This window comes from Haplochromis burtoni, unplaced genomic scaffold (genome assembly GCF_018398535.1).
Source record: "Haplochromis burtoni strain Fernald_Lab_line unplaced genomic scaffold, NCSU_Asbu1 Contig_198, whole genome shotgun sequence".
NCBI lineage: Eukaryota > Metazoa > Chordata > Actinopteri > Cichliformes > Cichlidae > Haplochromis > Haplochromis burtoni.
In genome coordinates, this window is record NW_024582559.1 from 50,618 (window position 1) to 67,319 (window position 16,702).

At 40.4% G+C, this 16,702-nt stretch overlaps 1 protein-coding gene across 36 annotated transcripts in view; it reads left to right on the forward strand.

The window, feature by feature from the left end:
- Positions 1-16,702, forward strand: part of LOC102302568 (protein tyrosine phosphatase receptor type D) — a 205,221-nt gene that overhangs the window by 31,919 nt on the left and 156,600 nt on the right. For all 36 annotated transcript variants that reach the window (XM_042226131.1, XM_014337755.2, XM_042226137.1 and 33 more), the window contains exon 2: positions 10,498-10,535. The gene's annotated coding sequence lies outside the window, so the exon portion shown is untranslated. The remainder of the gene's footprint in view (positions 1-10,497; positions 10,536-16,702) is intronic.

Genomic DNA, 16,702 nt, shown 5'->3' on the forward strand with positions numbered 1-16,702 from the left:
AAAGAGTCTGAATGGCAGCAGCTTCATTTGCACGGATGGCAATGATCCCAGACACACTGCTAATGCAATAAAAACGTACCTGGATAGAGAAATACTCAATGAAACACTTCTCAGTCATCGATTAGCCTCCCCATAGCCCAGACCTCAACATTATTGAAGCAGTGTGGGATCATCTTTAGAGAAGAAAAGGCAGCCAACATCCAAAGAATAGCGTTGAATGTCCTTCAGGAAGCCTGGAGAACTATTCCTGAAGACTACTTCAAGAAATTACAAGAATGCTTGTCTAAGAGAGTTCAGGCTGTGTTTGCGAATTAAGGTGGTCATACCGAATATTGACTTTCAAGGCTGTTAGAATTGCACAAATTTTGTTTTTTTTATCACAAGATATTGAAGTGAGTCAATATAACATTCATTTAACCAGGCACTTCTTCAAGAGCACTTCTCACGTAGGGGTACCTAGGAAGAAATATCCAAAGTTACTCAGCAGTATGCATATAAAAGCACCCCAACACACCTAGTAAATTTGAGTTGAATTCTGCAGAGAGCATTTGTGGCAGCGTTATCACAGACAGACGCAAACTTCCACACAAGAAAACCACAAGATGCGACGCAAATCAAACGTAAGCTAGTGTTCCTGTTGTAATAACAGCGGTGAACAACTTCACTTAATGTTAAAGACAAAACGAAAGCCTTTTATCTGAGCGGCGTATGCCTTATCTCTGAAATACAACTCGGCTGTCAAAACTTTTGAAAGTTTCTAGCAACTCAAAACAACAGCACGAAGCATTACTCACAAAGAGAGGAGGATTTCATAGAAATTTGGTGACTAAGTGGTGCAGATTACAGTTGCTTGCATGGCAGACTTAAAGCTCTCTTCCTGGTCCATTTAGAGAGGTGCCAGCCACTCTTGTACCTGTAACACACACTACAACTCCTAATTGATTTTACAAGGCAGCTTAGGCTCTAATTGCTGATTTGCCTGGGGAGATTCTTGATCCAAATGGCTTAGCAAGTTCTTTTGTGGCGTGCTGTTAGGAGATTTTCATTCATGGGAGAGTAGTTGGGACGAGGATTGAATGAATGCATCAAGAGGCAAGTTGTGTAGGGTAAACAGATGCATTCCACGTACCCTGCATCATTCATTCTATATCTTGTTTTAAAGTTATCTTTTTTCACTTTTTCCCCCCTTTTGGAGTGACAGCAAAATGTAAGATGACGATGGTGATGATGATAACTAGTGACTTTATTCCTGACTGCAAGATTAAGAGAGGAAGAAATCAGCGCATTCTGGTAAAGACATGCAAAAATGCTTTTAAGGATTACATTTCGCAAACTCTTCAAGGCAAATCTCCTTGAATCAGAAATTAATTGGCTCGAGTTTAGAGTAAATGTCCCTGTTTAAACACTGTTTTAACTTTTGACAGGGCAGATGAGTAACGGGATAACAATATTAAAAAGATCTGAGCGATACAGCACTTTGAATTCCAGAGTAATTGATTTAATTCCCTTCACTTAATCAGCAGCGAGGCACGCTAACAATAAAAAAAATTCGATTCTCTGCATGATCAAAACTTCTTATCTCTTGCTCCCTTTTGATACCCGGTGAAGCCTAAATCAAAACACATCAATAAATTGTCTTAATGGTCAATCGGCGCCACGCTAGCAAATGCATTAATCGGCATTAATCACTGCAGAAGGAAGTCTCATTCAAATTCACATTATTGAATGGCCATTAAGCTGATGCAGTTGGTTTTAACACCACTGTGTTAAAGCCAGTCACATGACGCTGCAGTAGCAAAGGGCAGTGGAGTCACGTGGCTTCAAGCACTGTAGCTAATCCATAGACAATGGGAAGAATGCTGACTTGGTGAGCAGATGCATTTGCCATTTTCACTTTTATGCTCCACTGGTTTTTTTTAAAGGTCCAGAGTTATCAGCATTACTGGACAGTAAGGCTTATTTTAGTGTAAGATTTCAAAACAATGCAATAGCGCCAAAAGGTCTGGTGCCCCCCTGCCCCCCGCCCCCCCCCCCTTTTCTTTTTTTGTTTAGAGCTACAGCAGCTTTTCAAGTTATGTGACATCACAGTTAAGGAATATATTTGGATCAAGTTAATCCAAAGTAGCTTATCCTACTATAATATTATTGGCATTCCTCTTAGGGTAGCATGGTGTTGCAGTGGTCATTTTGATTTCTTATGCATTGTGGATAATGTTCGGTTCTAGTGTTAATATTTAGTTAGGGTTTAGTCTAGTTAATATGTTAATATTATCTTCCATGCTCTCTTGTTTATGTGTCATTTTCCTGTCTGTCTTGTCCTATAGGTATACTTTTAGTTATGCCCGTGCCTTGTCCCCCTTATCTGTTCCCATGTTCCTGTCCTTGTGTTCCTTTCCATTCCCCCAAATCTTTTGTGTATTTTATGTCTGCGTGTTCCACGTCCTTTTGTCTCTCTCCATGTTTCCTGTTTTATTTTGAAAGTCTTGTGTTTCCATGTTTCAGTGTGTTTAGTTTCGCTTCCTCTGTGGTGTCAGGTTTATTTGTGTCAGCTGTGTTTCCCAGGTGTTTCCACTTCCCTCATTACTCTTCTGTGTATTTAAGTCCTCTGTCTCCCTTTGTTTAGTGTTGGGTCGTTTGTTTGTTTTGCTACCTGTTCTGTGATTCTCGGCTCTTCGCGTCACAAATTGTATGCTTATGTTCTGATTGTCTCACGTCATGGTTTTCATGTTCGTGTTCAGGCCATGTTCATGTCTTAGTTTTAATGTTTTAGTTTTTCCCCAGTTCGCCTTGTTTTTGTTTTTGCTATCAGCCTAATAAATGGCTTGCTTTTTATTACACCTTAGTTTTCTCTCTCCTGTGTCTGCTTTTGAGTCCACACCTCAGACACATTAGCCATCCCGGCCGTGACAGTCTGTGCCTCTGTGTTACCCCCGCAATAGCCTGGCATACCCTGTGTTTCCTTACAACATATGGGACCATATTATTTATATTTAAAACAAATAACTCATTTAAAGTTTTTCGTATTTTTTTCCCATCCATCTGGCTCAGTTGCAGCAGGAGCCTCACGCAAGGTGATTTCTTGCAGATAAAACTAGTTTTACCCCGTTAGTTCTGCCCCGGTACACCCTTCCATTCATGTGCATTTTTATTAGCGATTATCTCTCATGCAGCCATTTTCATGCGAAACACCAGCTCAGGCTCAGAATACAGACATTAAGGTAATTTCCCGGCAAATGAAATTTTTGCAGTGATCTTTTGTGCATTTGGTTATACTCAATGCACTTCTTTTTCTTATATAGGATGCTTATTAGAAAAAAAAAATCATAATGAGATCATATTAATGGACATTACAAGTAATTAGTCCAGTCAAGCAAATTATGAAACTAAAGGTCATTTTAATTTGCTCATTGGTTTTACTGACGTTGATCGTTTACCTTTCAAAATAAAATGCATTTTCAAAGAAACTGCAAATATGAATGAGAGTTTTAATAAAGATTTAGTTGAACTTGCAAGTACATATTTGTCACTCTTACTATAGTGTTACTACGTACTGTAAACTAATACTGCGTAAAAATAAAGTGTGCATTACAATTCTAATATGATTCAGACATAATAATGTGCCACTGAGGCTTTAAGCACTATTCCAAATATATTCGCCACATCACAGGATCAAAAAACCATGCATTTAATATTTTAAAAACAAAGGTCCCCTTCGAAATCTCAAGGGTGTAGCATGTCTCTGATCAGCTCACATATCCTGCGTTGTTTTGGCCCTAACATCCAAATCTGCTCCTCAAACAGCCGAGAACTAAACAGTATGGGAATTTGATGGGAGTAATCTGACAGAATATATGCAGTTTCATAAGACTAGCCAGGCAGAAAATAGATTGGGGTGGGGTTATGATTTGGGGAGCGTTAGGGTGGGAGGGGTGGAGGTTACAGAGAAATAATGTGTCACTCACAGTGCTGAAACTGCTGCTGCTGGAACCGAGGCTGAGCCGTGACCGGCTGCCTGTCCCACGTGACAAAAATGTAGCATCTTCACCTTTCACCTCCAACTTAAATCTTCTTACAGCTAAAAAATAAAACAAAATATTTTTTTCTCCAATTTGATTTGGTCTCTAACACTGACGTAAGCACAGTGTGCGCTTTGACAGAAGAGCAGGGTAATTATTGAAACATATGGATGGCTGCCCCCCCTCTTGACCCCCTCGCTAATGATGCTTGGCTATTACAGAAGGGCATGGGAAGGACACTTCTGCCATTAACTGATGTATAGAACCACAAACCCGTGACTTTTTTCTACACTTGTTGGCTACAGAGAAGCAGAACACTGACAAAAAAAGACACACGACCTTCTTTGCACTCAAAACCATTCATCAAAAAGGAAAGCAAACCTACGTACTGGATGTACAAACTTTCACTAAAAACCTGTCACTTGTGTTGCTTTTAACTAAAATCTTGCTTTTCATGTGGAAGTTTCACTCAGTTTCACTGTAGCATCAGTTAGTGTGTTTGTGCTTGTCCTGTTTAACATCTATAGATTAATAGCTCAATCTTGCCACAGTCTGTGTACAACATGAATATGCAACGTGTATCCTGTACATTAATATATGCTGAAGAGTAGCTGTATTTTACCAGTCCTTGATAGACTAAGAAAGGTTTAAATAGGTTGCTCTCAGTGGATGCTGGTACTCCGGGTTTGAACTCAAAATTACAACAACTCCTTAATCTTTGCCACATCAAAGCCTTTGCATTGGCAGGAGATTCAATTTAACTCTAGACGACCCACTTCAACTCCATTAACTTTCTTTGCAGTGAAAGGGATCGGGGGAAGATGCCTCCTCATAATGTCAGCTCGCTTGGGGCATTTTTTTTTTTCCAGCTTGGAAGCTGCAGCTCCCTCTCATGTTAATGGACCCAGCGATTACCCTCCACAGTCCATGCAAAACATGCATACATCCCCCAGGTGCATCGCAGTGTGACCCAGCCAACTGGCGCTTTTGTTCATGCAGTCTCGTGGCTATGGGCAAAAGTGATGCTGCTACACAATGAACTAAAAGCTTTGGCGGACAGCAAGAGTCCCCAACACAATGGTTGAAGCTGGTCCAGAAACAGTGATTGGAAATAACTTCGCTCCTCCAGCTACATACAGGACTTATGTGTTTCAGCTAAAATGCAAAATGGATTCAGCATCAGCACCAGCTAGATATTTGTATAAGACCATTATTGAAATGGAAAGCAGATATGCGACATGATACTGTGCAAAAGTCTTGCCATTTCGTCATAGATTCAGCCTAAAAAGAAGAGATGTTTTCCCAGTGATACCATCTGAAATTGGTTCTTTGCTAAGTTGGGCATTATGCATATAAAAAGACCGGTCCAGCCCTTGAGTTAAGTACTTTAAGCTTGAATGATTCATAGGTCAGTGTTAACTGGCTTGGCATCAAATAAATAAATGAATAATTAAGACATTTCTCTTACACTTATCAATTACAATAACTGGGCGAAAACTTTGTGGAAAAGCAGCCGATCAAAAGGTGGTTGTTGCTCAGTAGGTAGACCAGGTCATCTGCTAATCAGAAGGTTGATGGTTTGATCCCTGACTGCTCCAACCTGCATGCAAAAGTGTCGTTGGGAAAGATATTGATCTCCAATGCTTCTAACATTTATCTGAATGTGAATGTTAGACGGAAAGCGGTCAGAAATAGAAGAAAATGTTTTGGTAAATGGGAAATCCGGTATTTTGAATGAAACGCTTTGAGTACTTGAGTAGAAAAGTGCCCTATATAAGAACCAGTCCATTTACTATATACCAGCGTCCAAGAAAACACTCTTGGTGGCTCAGGATTGTGCACATTAACCCATTTTAAAAAAACTCACCTTAAAAATACATTTTAAAAGTTTACACTTTGACCATATTTGTGTCTGACACAATCTTGCTGCGCCGTTGATTTTATCTTCAGGCAGCGTAGAGCCGAGCAGAAGTCCAGCTGAGTGGGTGCGAGTTAGGAAAATGAAGGCCAGCGAGTGCATCTGTTCAGTAATTCTAAGAGACATTTTTCACTCCACTTGTTCCTATGGAGCACCTTAACATATTTCCCAACTGGCACATAGCATTCATCTTTGAGTGGTCCATAACAGCAGCAGAGTCATTTTCCCATCCGTTCCTCCCAGTTGCTAATTGAGATAGAAAAAAAAGGATTCAGCCATTCCATTTTTTCCCCCTAAACGACTGTTGGACACCCGAGACCAGATGGTCTGTTTGTGAGTGTCACCGACGGCCAGTTGTTACATTTGACAATTTTGGCTTATCTGGCAAGTATCAGTACAATTTTTGCCACCTTCAAGAAGGCGCAACTGGGGGAAAAAATAGCATTTGGATTGATTTCATCCCTCATTCGGTGCACAGCAAATATTTCTGACAAAGACATATGGTGGAGAGAAGTGCACAACAGCAGGCTGCCCAGCCTCTTGCCTGAGATGTTTTCGCTTGATAGTTTCCGGCAACATGCACATTTAGACAAGCTACGTATGCGGTGTTTGCATGCAGGATGCAGGAAGGCAGGCAGGCACAAACACACACACAAACTGCTTGAGCCTGACATTGAGGAAAGTGATATATCTATGGAAACATAAACATCCCCCTTCATGGAATTCTCCCAAGAGGATTTTTTTCTCAAAGTATCATAATGTTTCCAAACGTAACTCACTGACTATTTTATGCTGATATTTCAAAATCGTACACATCAGCCTAAATGACGTCAACCTATTTGTCTCCACACAAAAACGCTATGCATGCCTGATGTTTGCTGTGCCATGTCAGGAAGTCCGTCTGTCTTCCGCTGAAGCAATCTTTGAGAAATAGAGTCTTTCACCTTCAGTCCATTTGGAATTGGCGGGTGGGGGGAAACCGACCTGACGTTCAAAGTTGCTCGCTGATGCCGAGTCCCTGTCTGGGCTTTGGCAGCTGGACTGATAGCCGGCCCTTTGGAATGGCAGCTGTTGAAGGGCTTTTTAAATTGCACCCGGGTTGATGGGTGGCTGTCAGGAGGGCAATGGACAGAGAATTTCCAAGGAAAGTGAGGTGGGGGTCAGGGAAAAGAGGGCAGAGGGAGTGTGGAGCTCAGAGGATAGTGACCCTGACACTGAGATTTACAAAAAAAAGAAAAAAGATCTCAAATCCTGGGCAAAAAAAAATGGCAGTATAAACCAAAGGCCGTGAAATAATGGTGTGAGGTGATGTTGCTGGAATAAATGGAGCACTAAGGTAATTTAGGTAGGCTGCACATCATCTCTGTTCATCAAGTGTAATATTCCCAGGCTGTTTACACACAGCAGGATAATATCACTTTCTTTCAGAGCTTAATCACCTGCCAGAGATACAAATGGAAAATGTCAAAGGACAGTGCTCTCATTTTCCTTTTCAGAGAGGCTCGCATTAGCTTTTGTGCCCATCAAGTCTTACAATTCCATTAATTACAAAAGCTTCGACATGTTTCCACTGGCTTCAGAATGAAATCATTGTGAACACACAATGGTATCTGAAATGAAGTGAAGTGAAAGCACTGTCTTTTGCCATTTACAGTGCAGTGGGAGAGCAGGTGTCATGTAATGGGAGTCTTTCAATCTCACTGGCTAATCTCGACTTGCTGTGGCTGTGCTGTGCAACAGATGGTGTTTTTAAGAAGGTCATCATGTCTGTCTCCCCTAGTTTTACTATTAGGGGATATTTAAGACATCATCGAGAATCTGTCAAAGTGCTGCCATACAGCAGCTAAATAAATACAACCGGTATTAGACAGCTTAGACGCTTTAGAGACCTCTGTGGAGTGTTTAAGAATTGTACTGAGTGCACAACAAGAAGGAAGCTATTTAAATACTAAATACTAACTAAATAGTTCTCCCACATATACTTCTTAAGGCCTATTGTAGAATGACGAGCAGTAATATCTACCTTTGCAAAGACTATTAGTTTTGTTAGTAATTCCCAAAACCTCTTTATGGCTGTCAGCTCTCTCTATCAGTGTGTATTTAAATACTGCTTAACCTTTGCAGAAGTATAGCTGGACTTAAGCAAGTGCAGTGCAGAGTTAATGTAATTTCAATAAGGGCTTCTTATATTTTATATCACAACAGACAACGAAAACTTGAAGTAAATATTCTGTATTTTCTGCAATGTAACCCTTATTGTACCTTTAACCCCAAAAGTCAGTCTTACACCTTCAAAAAGGATTTTAAAGTGATATATAATAGTGTGCACAAGCAACCTACTCCAGAAATACATCATTTGAACCAGTTTCTTTAGTTAAATTTATGAACAATGCCAAAGATAACTCTGTTTGACAGACATGATTGTATTTTTGCACCAACAAAGTGACTCTAAAGCAGATAAGCTTACCTAAGTGAGTTCAGACTTCTTAAATAACTCCAAATATTGACTTTCAAGCTTGTTAAAATGGGACAGTGTTTTTGCCTTATATACTCTATTATATATGTATGTTTGCATATTTGTCAATCAGTTCTTGCATCTGACTTCTGGTTTCCTAGCACACTATAAAAAATGGGTGTGGCTCAAGAATTTTACACTTCACTGTAAAACAATTTCGCGCTGTCAAAAGGTTCTTATTTTGACAAAATTTAATCACTTTAATACTCTAGAACTCAAAGTGGATCTCACTTACATATCAAAGATATATTTTGGATTTGCAGTTCTCCAAAATGCAGAGCACACTTCAGTCAGTGCATCTTTACAACTATCCTCTCATTGACGCATTCAATGGACATCTGTAAATTGTAGTTGTAAGAAGATAACCTTGATTACACTCTCTTCAAACAGACTCTGCACTAACTGGCCTCTGTTTTAATGAGGGAACTTTGCATCCTTCATCATTCCCAGTTTTCCATATGCTAAACGCATTCCAGTTCTGATTTATTTCACGTATTTCCTCACACTCTCACAATGTTCTGCAAACCCACACATTTCCTTCTATAAGGCTCTGATAGGAGGCTACCTGAGTGGCTGCATTCGTGGACCGAATTAGCCATAAATCTAAAAAGGGCAGCAGAACCTCTGACAGGTGGCTCTCTTATTGCCTGCTGATTGCTGGAGTGTACCTATTAATCATTTTCTGTATCCCCCACGGGTCAGGAAACATTTTTAGGTGAGGGATGGATCAGACACAATGGGACTACAGATTTTTCCCTGTCCTAACTCTGTTTTGATTTGCTCGTGCATCGTTTGCTTCACCCCAAATTATGCTTGCAACAGATTTTTTCCCCCCTACTGAAAGATATGACTGATGCTGAGAGCCATGTTGAAGAGAGATTAACATGAAATAGTTGGCGGGGTTTTTTAGGGATGTCAGCTTTTACACATGTAGCTCAGTATTAAGTTCATAGTAATTACAACAATGGTTTGCAGATGATTTTGTGTTTGGAAATGTAAAGGATTTGTCATGTCCCAGAAAACGACTGCCTGCTTTCAGTCCATTCACTGAATCCAGGCACGGCACCCATAAGCCCGAGCACAGCGCCATGATTACACACCAGAGAAATGGCAGCGTGCTGTACATCAAACTGTAGCCATTTAGTCTCAGTAACTCCATGATATAGCTCGCATATAAACTAGAAATAAATTCCCCTTCAGCATTTTGACAGCAGCTATTCAAACACTTAGCCCTCATGCTCTGCAGTCGTATCCCTTTGCCAGAATCAATTGTGCTGGCAACCATTGCCAAGCTGGAATTTTATCTCTCAGCTGGAAAAAAAAAAGAGAGGAGGGGTGGAAGGGGGAACAGAGCATGGAGATATGCTGTTTATCAGTCACACCACTAATTTTCTCTCCCATCTCCCCCAGTTCCCTCTTTTTGAAAGTGAGCTTGGTAATAATCTACAAGACCTTGAGCGCCTCGTGCACACCGTCAGCCATGACACATCCCAATTTCTTTCTTTTTTTTAAGTGTTATTTTTCTTTCTTTGGTCGATCCCTGACCTTTTGAGCACCTCCCACATTTAATTAGTACTAAACTAAAAAGCTGCTCAGCGCCCCTCCTCACTCTCCTTCCTCTCCTCTTGTCCTCGTGACTCTTTTTTTTTTTTGGTGGCTCCATGGGAAATATACCGCATTCACGCCGTGATTGAATATCAGCGGTGAAGAAGGGGTTTTTGTAACGGCGTGGAAAATTACAAGGGTTTAAGTGTCAGACACATATGCCTGCCAAATGTAATCAGTGTGTAATAAATGTTTGCCCTTTACACTATAAAAGCAATGGCAGGACTGAATTAGTTCAGCTCAAGGCTGCACATCATTGCGTTGCCGTAGCTCTGATTAAAATTATTTCCCCGACAACAAGACCTGCTGTCTTCACCAGTTCCCTTTCTTGAAACTTCTCCCAAAATGACATTAACCTTTGTTTTTTATCATAATTGCTTTCATGATGACATGAACATACCGTAATCTAACATGCTTTTCCTTGTTGTGTTGTTGTCCTGCAGCTCTTGAACTCTTTGGAAGTTTGCTTGAGTGCTGAAAGGTAAGCTGCTAAAGTCCATTCACATGCAAGACTCATTGAATAAATAACAAAAATAGGCTCATTTCATTTTAAATTCAGTTTCCTTCTCTGCTCATTCCTAGAACTGTGCTAACGTTGGTTTCAGTGGAAGCACAGAGGTTAGAGAGCAAAAGGCCTCTCGCTCTTTTCTCCCCGCTGTTTAATTAGCGTGGTTTGAAAAATCAGGGTGCCGCTTATGCAATCGCAAATCCTGCCCAGCCAACAAAAAAACATTAAAAACTTGTTTTTAACCACGTCTGGCAGAGATAAATGGCACGCCTCGCCCGTCTTCTCTGCTACCCGTGCAATATTGCATTGTGGGAAGACATGTGGAGTGGCAGAAATCTAAGTGGGCATGTGGGTCGTTCGATAATGACAAATCTATGTGGGCATTTTCTGTTTTGTTTGCAAAAAGAACTAGAAGTGCTTGTCTTTGCATTGTGTGCATGCTTTGATATGTTGACAAGACTCAGTGAGTGCACTGTGCACAGGTAAAAATACACTTCTCTTATTAACCTCAACCACATAGCTGCGCTGCATTAAAAAGAAGGAGCGAATATTTCCTAATTGAAATGCTCTATTCATTTGCTCTGGTTCGCCCGGATGAGATTCTAGGGCTTGGTTAGTTCAAAAGATGGGAAAGACTCGGAGAATGATGTATTACATTCTGCTGCTTGATGAGAGAATGCCGAAGATTTCATTAAATGAAGGATTTTTGGGTGGCTGCAAGAAGAGTGGCACAATCGTTAAACAACCTCTTCATCCATGAAAGGCGCGATGAATAGATATGTTCCACTAAAATACAGTATGAAAAATACATGCAGTACTGTGCACAAGTCTTGAGCCACCCCTCATTTCTTTTTATTCGGCTATCAAAATGAGAAATAGGTGCAATCGGTGAAGTGGTAATACAGTATATAAGGCAAAAACAGAGTTTGTGCTATTCTAACGAGCTTGAAAGTCACTATTTGGTTTGACCACCTCTCTTACTCAAGCTTTCTTCTTCAGGAATAGTTCTCCGGGCTTCTTGAAAGACTTTCAAAGCTCTTCTTTGGATGCTGTCTGCCTTTTCTGTTTTCTGCTAAGCCCTATTTAAGCCTATTTGCCACATAAGAACTCGAAAAACGTATCCGTGCCTTCATCACTTCTAGACTGGACTATTGCAACTCTCTCTGCAATTAGTCCAAAATGCAGCAGCACGTCTCTTAACTGGCACCAGAAGGCATGAGCACATCACCCCTGTCCTCACCAACTTACACTGGCTTCCTGTCAAATATTGCATTGATTTCAAAATCCTTCTGCTCACTTTTAAAATTCTAAGTAATCTTTCCCCTAGCTACTTAACTGATCTCCTTGATCTGTGCAACCCAACGATAGCACTGAGATCCTGGATAACTAGAACGAGAAAGTCTGGCTCCTTGGAAGCAAGGTTTGAGGGGTGATTCATCTTATTCAAGCACTACTTATCCAGGCAGCAAGCATTATTGTGACTCGCAGTGTGAAAGGTTATGTTTCAAGCTTAAATCACAAAGTCGGGTTGGAACAAAGATCGGAGACTCCACAGATCTGTCCAGTGTGCCGAGGTAAAACTATTTTTAGATAGAGATTGCTCTCAATTGCCACTGGTGAAATTACCAGATAGAGGTTAAACACGATGTTAACATGAATTACCTGCAAGCAAATACAGCATCCATAAAAGTTTGAACTGATTAGGCTGAACGTAATCAAAGCATCTAGCCCAAACAGGGAAATGCACTGTAGGTCTGCGAGCCATTAAGATGACCTAATGCAGTTTAATACAAGAGTTTTCCATCCTTGAGGATAAACAGTAAGATGAGATCATTTTTTATTTTCTCTGTAACAATACACAGTAATGAAGTAATGAAGCATTGTCAGAAAGTACTGTATTTTTATTTATCTCAATCAAATAATGTTTAAAGGGATTTTTTTTTCCCACTATATTACACAAACTCTACATTTAATATGCATCCATACTTACAATAGTTAATAAACAAAAAAAACAATACTGAAATCAGCCTTAGTTTAAATCTTAAAGTTTGAAACTTAATGCCACTAGGATCTCAAACTCTTTTATAACATGCAGGGAAAAAAGCACACACTTCACTTATAGGATACTTTAGCAGTAATTACTGGAGCCCTTTGTTGCTGTGTCGTGTTTCACTGGATCATAGTAAGGGAGCAGTTTGTAGCAGTGGGGGCATAATTAGTGATAGGCTTTGGACATGTCATACTCTGTTAGTCAGCCTCGCTTTAATTCCTTTGTCTCCTCTCTGCTCCGAGCGTTTATTCAGGTTGTGTGCCTTTACACAGGCATCACAGTGCATGAGCATGCTTAATGTATCTAGTAAAGGTTTGTTTTGCCTTATATAAGTCCTGGCCACATTTTTAGGTACACCTGTTCAACAGCTTGTCAGTGCAAATATCTAATCAAACAGTCACATGTTAGCAACTCAGTGTATTTAGACATGTGGCCATGGTTTAGATCAGGGGTGTCCAACTTGAGGCCTCGAGGGCCGGTGTCCTGCAGGTTATAGTTGTGTCCTTGATCCAACACAGATGATTTAAATGGCTAAATGATCTCCTCAACATGTCTTGAGGTTCTCCAGAGGCCTGGTAATAAATTAATCGTTTGATTCAGGTGTGTTGACCCAGGGTGCGATCTAAAAGGACATTGGCCTTTGAGGCCTGGAGTTGGACACCCCTGGTCTAGATAACCTGCTGAAGTTCAAACTGAGCATCAGAATGAGAGATGTAAGGTGATTTAAGTGACTTTGAATGTGCCATGGATGTTGGTGCCAGATGGGGTAGTCTGAGTGTTTCACAAACATCTCTAGGGTTTTAAAAAAGTGTCTTGATGATGATGTAGAAATAAATACGTGTTGCAACCACGGTATGCAGAAGAGCATCTTGTGATGGAATCCTATAGAGCAACGTACTCTTATGTTGAAAGGGCTAAAACAGGAAATAGTTCCTGAAGGTGGGGCGCTATGGAGTTGTTGTCTGGAGTGAGTAATAAGAGTTTTGCTGTTCGGCAATAAAGCCAACTTGGTGTTGAATCTGCCATCACAGAAGACCACACCAGGTAGCCACTCATGTCATCTAAGATAAGGAGCCGAGGATCAAATTTGCACAGGCTTACCTTAACTGGACAATAAAAGATTGACTCCTCAGATCAGGCAACGTTTTTCCAGAGTTTCTGCTACAACATTTGGATGGTAGGATCAGAATTTGATGTAAACAACGTGAAAGCATGGATCTATCTTGCCTTGTGGCAACAGTTCAGGCTGGTGGTGGTGGTGTAATGATGTTGGGGATATTTGCTTGGCACACTTTGGCCCCCTTTTTAGTACCACTTGAGCATTGTTTAAGTTCTACAGCCGACCTGATTATCGTTGCTGACAATGTTCTTGCCTTTATGATCACAGTGTACCTATCTTGTGATGGCTACTTCCAGCTGGACAATGTGCCATTTCACAAAGCTCTAATAATCTCAAAGTGGTTTCTTGAACATGACAGCGACTGTTCTCAAACGGCCTCCGCAGTCTCAAGATCTCAATCCAAATAGAGCATTTTGGGATGTAGTGGCACAGGAGATTGACATCATGGATATACGGCCAATAAATCTGCAGCAAATGTGTGATGCTATCATGTTAATATGGACCAAAAAATCTCTGAGTAATGTTTCCAGCACCTTGTTGAATCTGTCTCGCAAATAATTAAACGAGCTTTGAAAGCAAAACCAGCACTAGGGCGGTCTAATATTGTGGCTGGCGAGTGTATTGTGTTGTCAGTTCAGAAAATAGAATTTATCTGTATGAACATTTGCTAATATATGCTCATGTTTGTCTTTCTTGTGTCTGCGCCTGTCTGTACTAATATACCTGTGCAAGTGCCCCTTTGATTTCCAGCTGAACAAAAGAAAAACAAATCATTCAATTCTAGCCAAGTCCTACAAGCTAGAAAGGCTTCAGTATTCAGCTGGCTCATGAAGCTCACTTTGTCTATAATTAGAGGAAACCTTTTGGGGCTTTTCATTTTCCTTTTTAAGTAGATCCCAGTAGCAATGAAATGCATAAAAAAATGATATTGCATGATGCCAAAAGGTAGACTGGTGATTACAGTCAAAGGCCATTTTTTTTGGGCATGTGTCTATGCGTGGAGTTTGCAGAGTGGTTTCTCAACCTAGGCTGATGATGTGAGGGGTGGATGAAAGCTGCTTTGAGGATACAGTATACGGCTGGGAGGAAAAGCTTTTCCTTCACTCCCTTCCATTGCCTTTTCTCCAATTTTCCCTTTCTCCTTCATCCCCCTCCATCATTTCCCTTCTTTCTGCCCTGTTTCATTCTCCTGCCACTCTACCCTTCCTATCTCTTCTCGCCTGCCTCTCCCCTCCCTCTGTTGTTTCCCTATCCAATTTTCCCCATACATCCAGTCCACTCTCTGTGTAGCCTCTTTCCCCTGCCACAGCTGTCTTCATACCTGCACTCATCTGTAACTGCTCTGCTCTGTGTGCTCCCTCTTTGGCTCTTTTTTTCCCACCATTAATTCCTGACCCCACTTTCCCCCATATGAGGTTGGCAGCAGTTAAGGACACTGTTCGCAAATTGATGATTAGACACATTTTCAGGAAGTGAAGATTACACAGTTCCATAATGGGTTTGGGTTTCTTTTTGTTTTTTTCCTGTTGCAAAAATTCACTTTGCACTTTGTGTAGTTAGTGTGGGATTGTTGCTTTAAACCTACAAGTCATTTTAAGATGTAGATTTATAAATGTGGAACATGGGGTGCAGGTGCATGCCCAGAGCCATTTTAAGGAATGCTCCTGAAGCTGTAACACATGGCACCTATGCAAAATTACAATCCACGTGCTTCTGTTCCTTCATCACGCTATATTAGCTTTACAGACGGAAAGAGAGGGGAAAAAAGCAGCTTGCCTCGAGGTGAACCTTAAACTTCCAAGGTGAGAGAACATACAGATTTTTACTCTCTGCTCTGGTTAACTGAAATGAATTACTCAGATAACTGTGTTAGGTGATGAAGAAGTAAATGCACTTAAACGAATTAGTTTTGGTGCATTGCAGCACGTGTGTATTCTTATTGAACAAATCTGGGTTTAAAGCACCTGGAATTCATGCGTAGCTATACTGATATTATTGTTTAGCACAAATGTCATGTAAAAAAAAAAAAAGATTGCATTGGTATTACTCTAGACCTTTATACTTTTCCATTAACCATCATCACAAGGCAGGCTTGTGGCTTATTCAGACTACAGATACACATCAAAGTCCAGTGTTTGCACAAAGCTTTCTTGTTGCCGACTATCTTAAGTAGGACTAATTTTCTCTGTATTCGGGGTAAATTAGGAATGCTTTCAAACTAACAAATATGGCTGACTGAGATAAAGCTCCACGCTGCCAGGCTGGGCTCACTCCAGAGGAAGGAAAAAGAAAACATGTCTGGTGAAAGAAACATTTAGAAGTACATTTTAAATTCACTATTTAGCAAAAAAAAAACAAAACATGGCAAACCAAAGTATGCCTTTTTATTTGGATGTCTATGGCAAATGACAAATTATGCTTCTTGCTCCCTCTTTGTGTTAGTCGTAGACAGGTGTCTTTGATCCTTAACACTGAACAACAGCAAAAAGCACTTAGGGTACAAAGTAAGAAGTTTCCCTTTTAAATTGCAGGAAAGTACAGGCAGATGCATTTGCTACATTTTAACAGTATTTTCTTTTCAGTCTGCCCAACTACAACTACTGTCAGTTATTTGTTTGCCGCGTTGTTTTGCTGTTCCTGCTGTTCCTGCTGTAATTTTCATAAATGGTTTATTATTGTAAAAATGCATGTGCACGTCTTTGCTCATGCACGATACACGTTAAGTTTGTTTTCATGTCTGTTATCGTGTCATAGTTCATGTTGAACTATGACACGATAACAGCTGATCACTCTTAATGCATTATCCCATAAAAATTTATAGTAGCTTGGCGTCAGTATTATTTCCTCAAAGACATCAGCATTTACATTACTGTGCACTGTATTCACAAAGAAGTGTCTTTTACTGTTTACAATTCCCAGTATTTTTACAGTAGTGGTTTTTTAGTGTAGTAGTAGTAATCGGAGATGGGA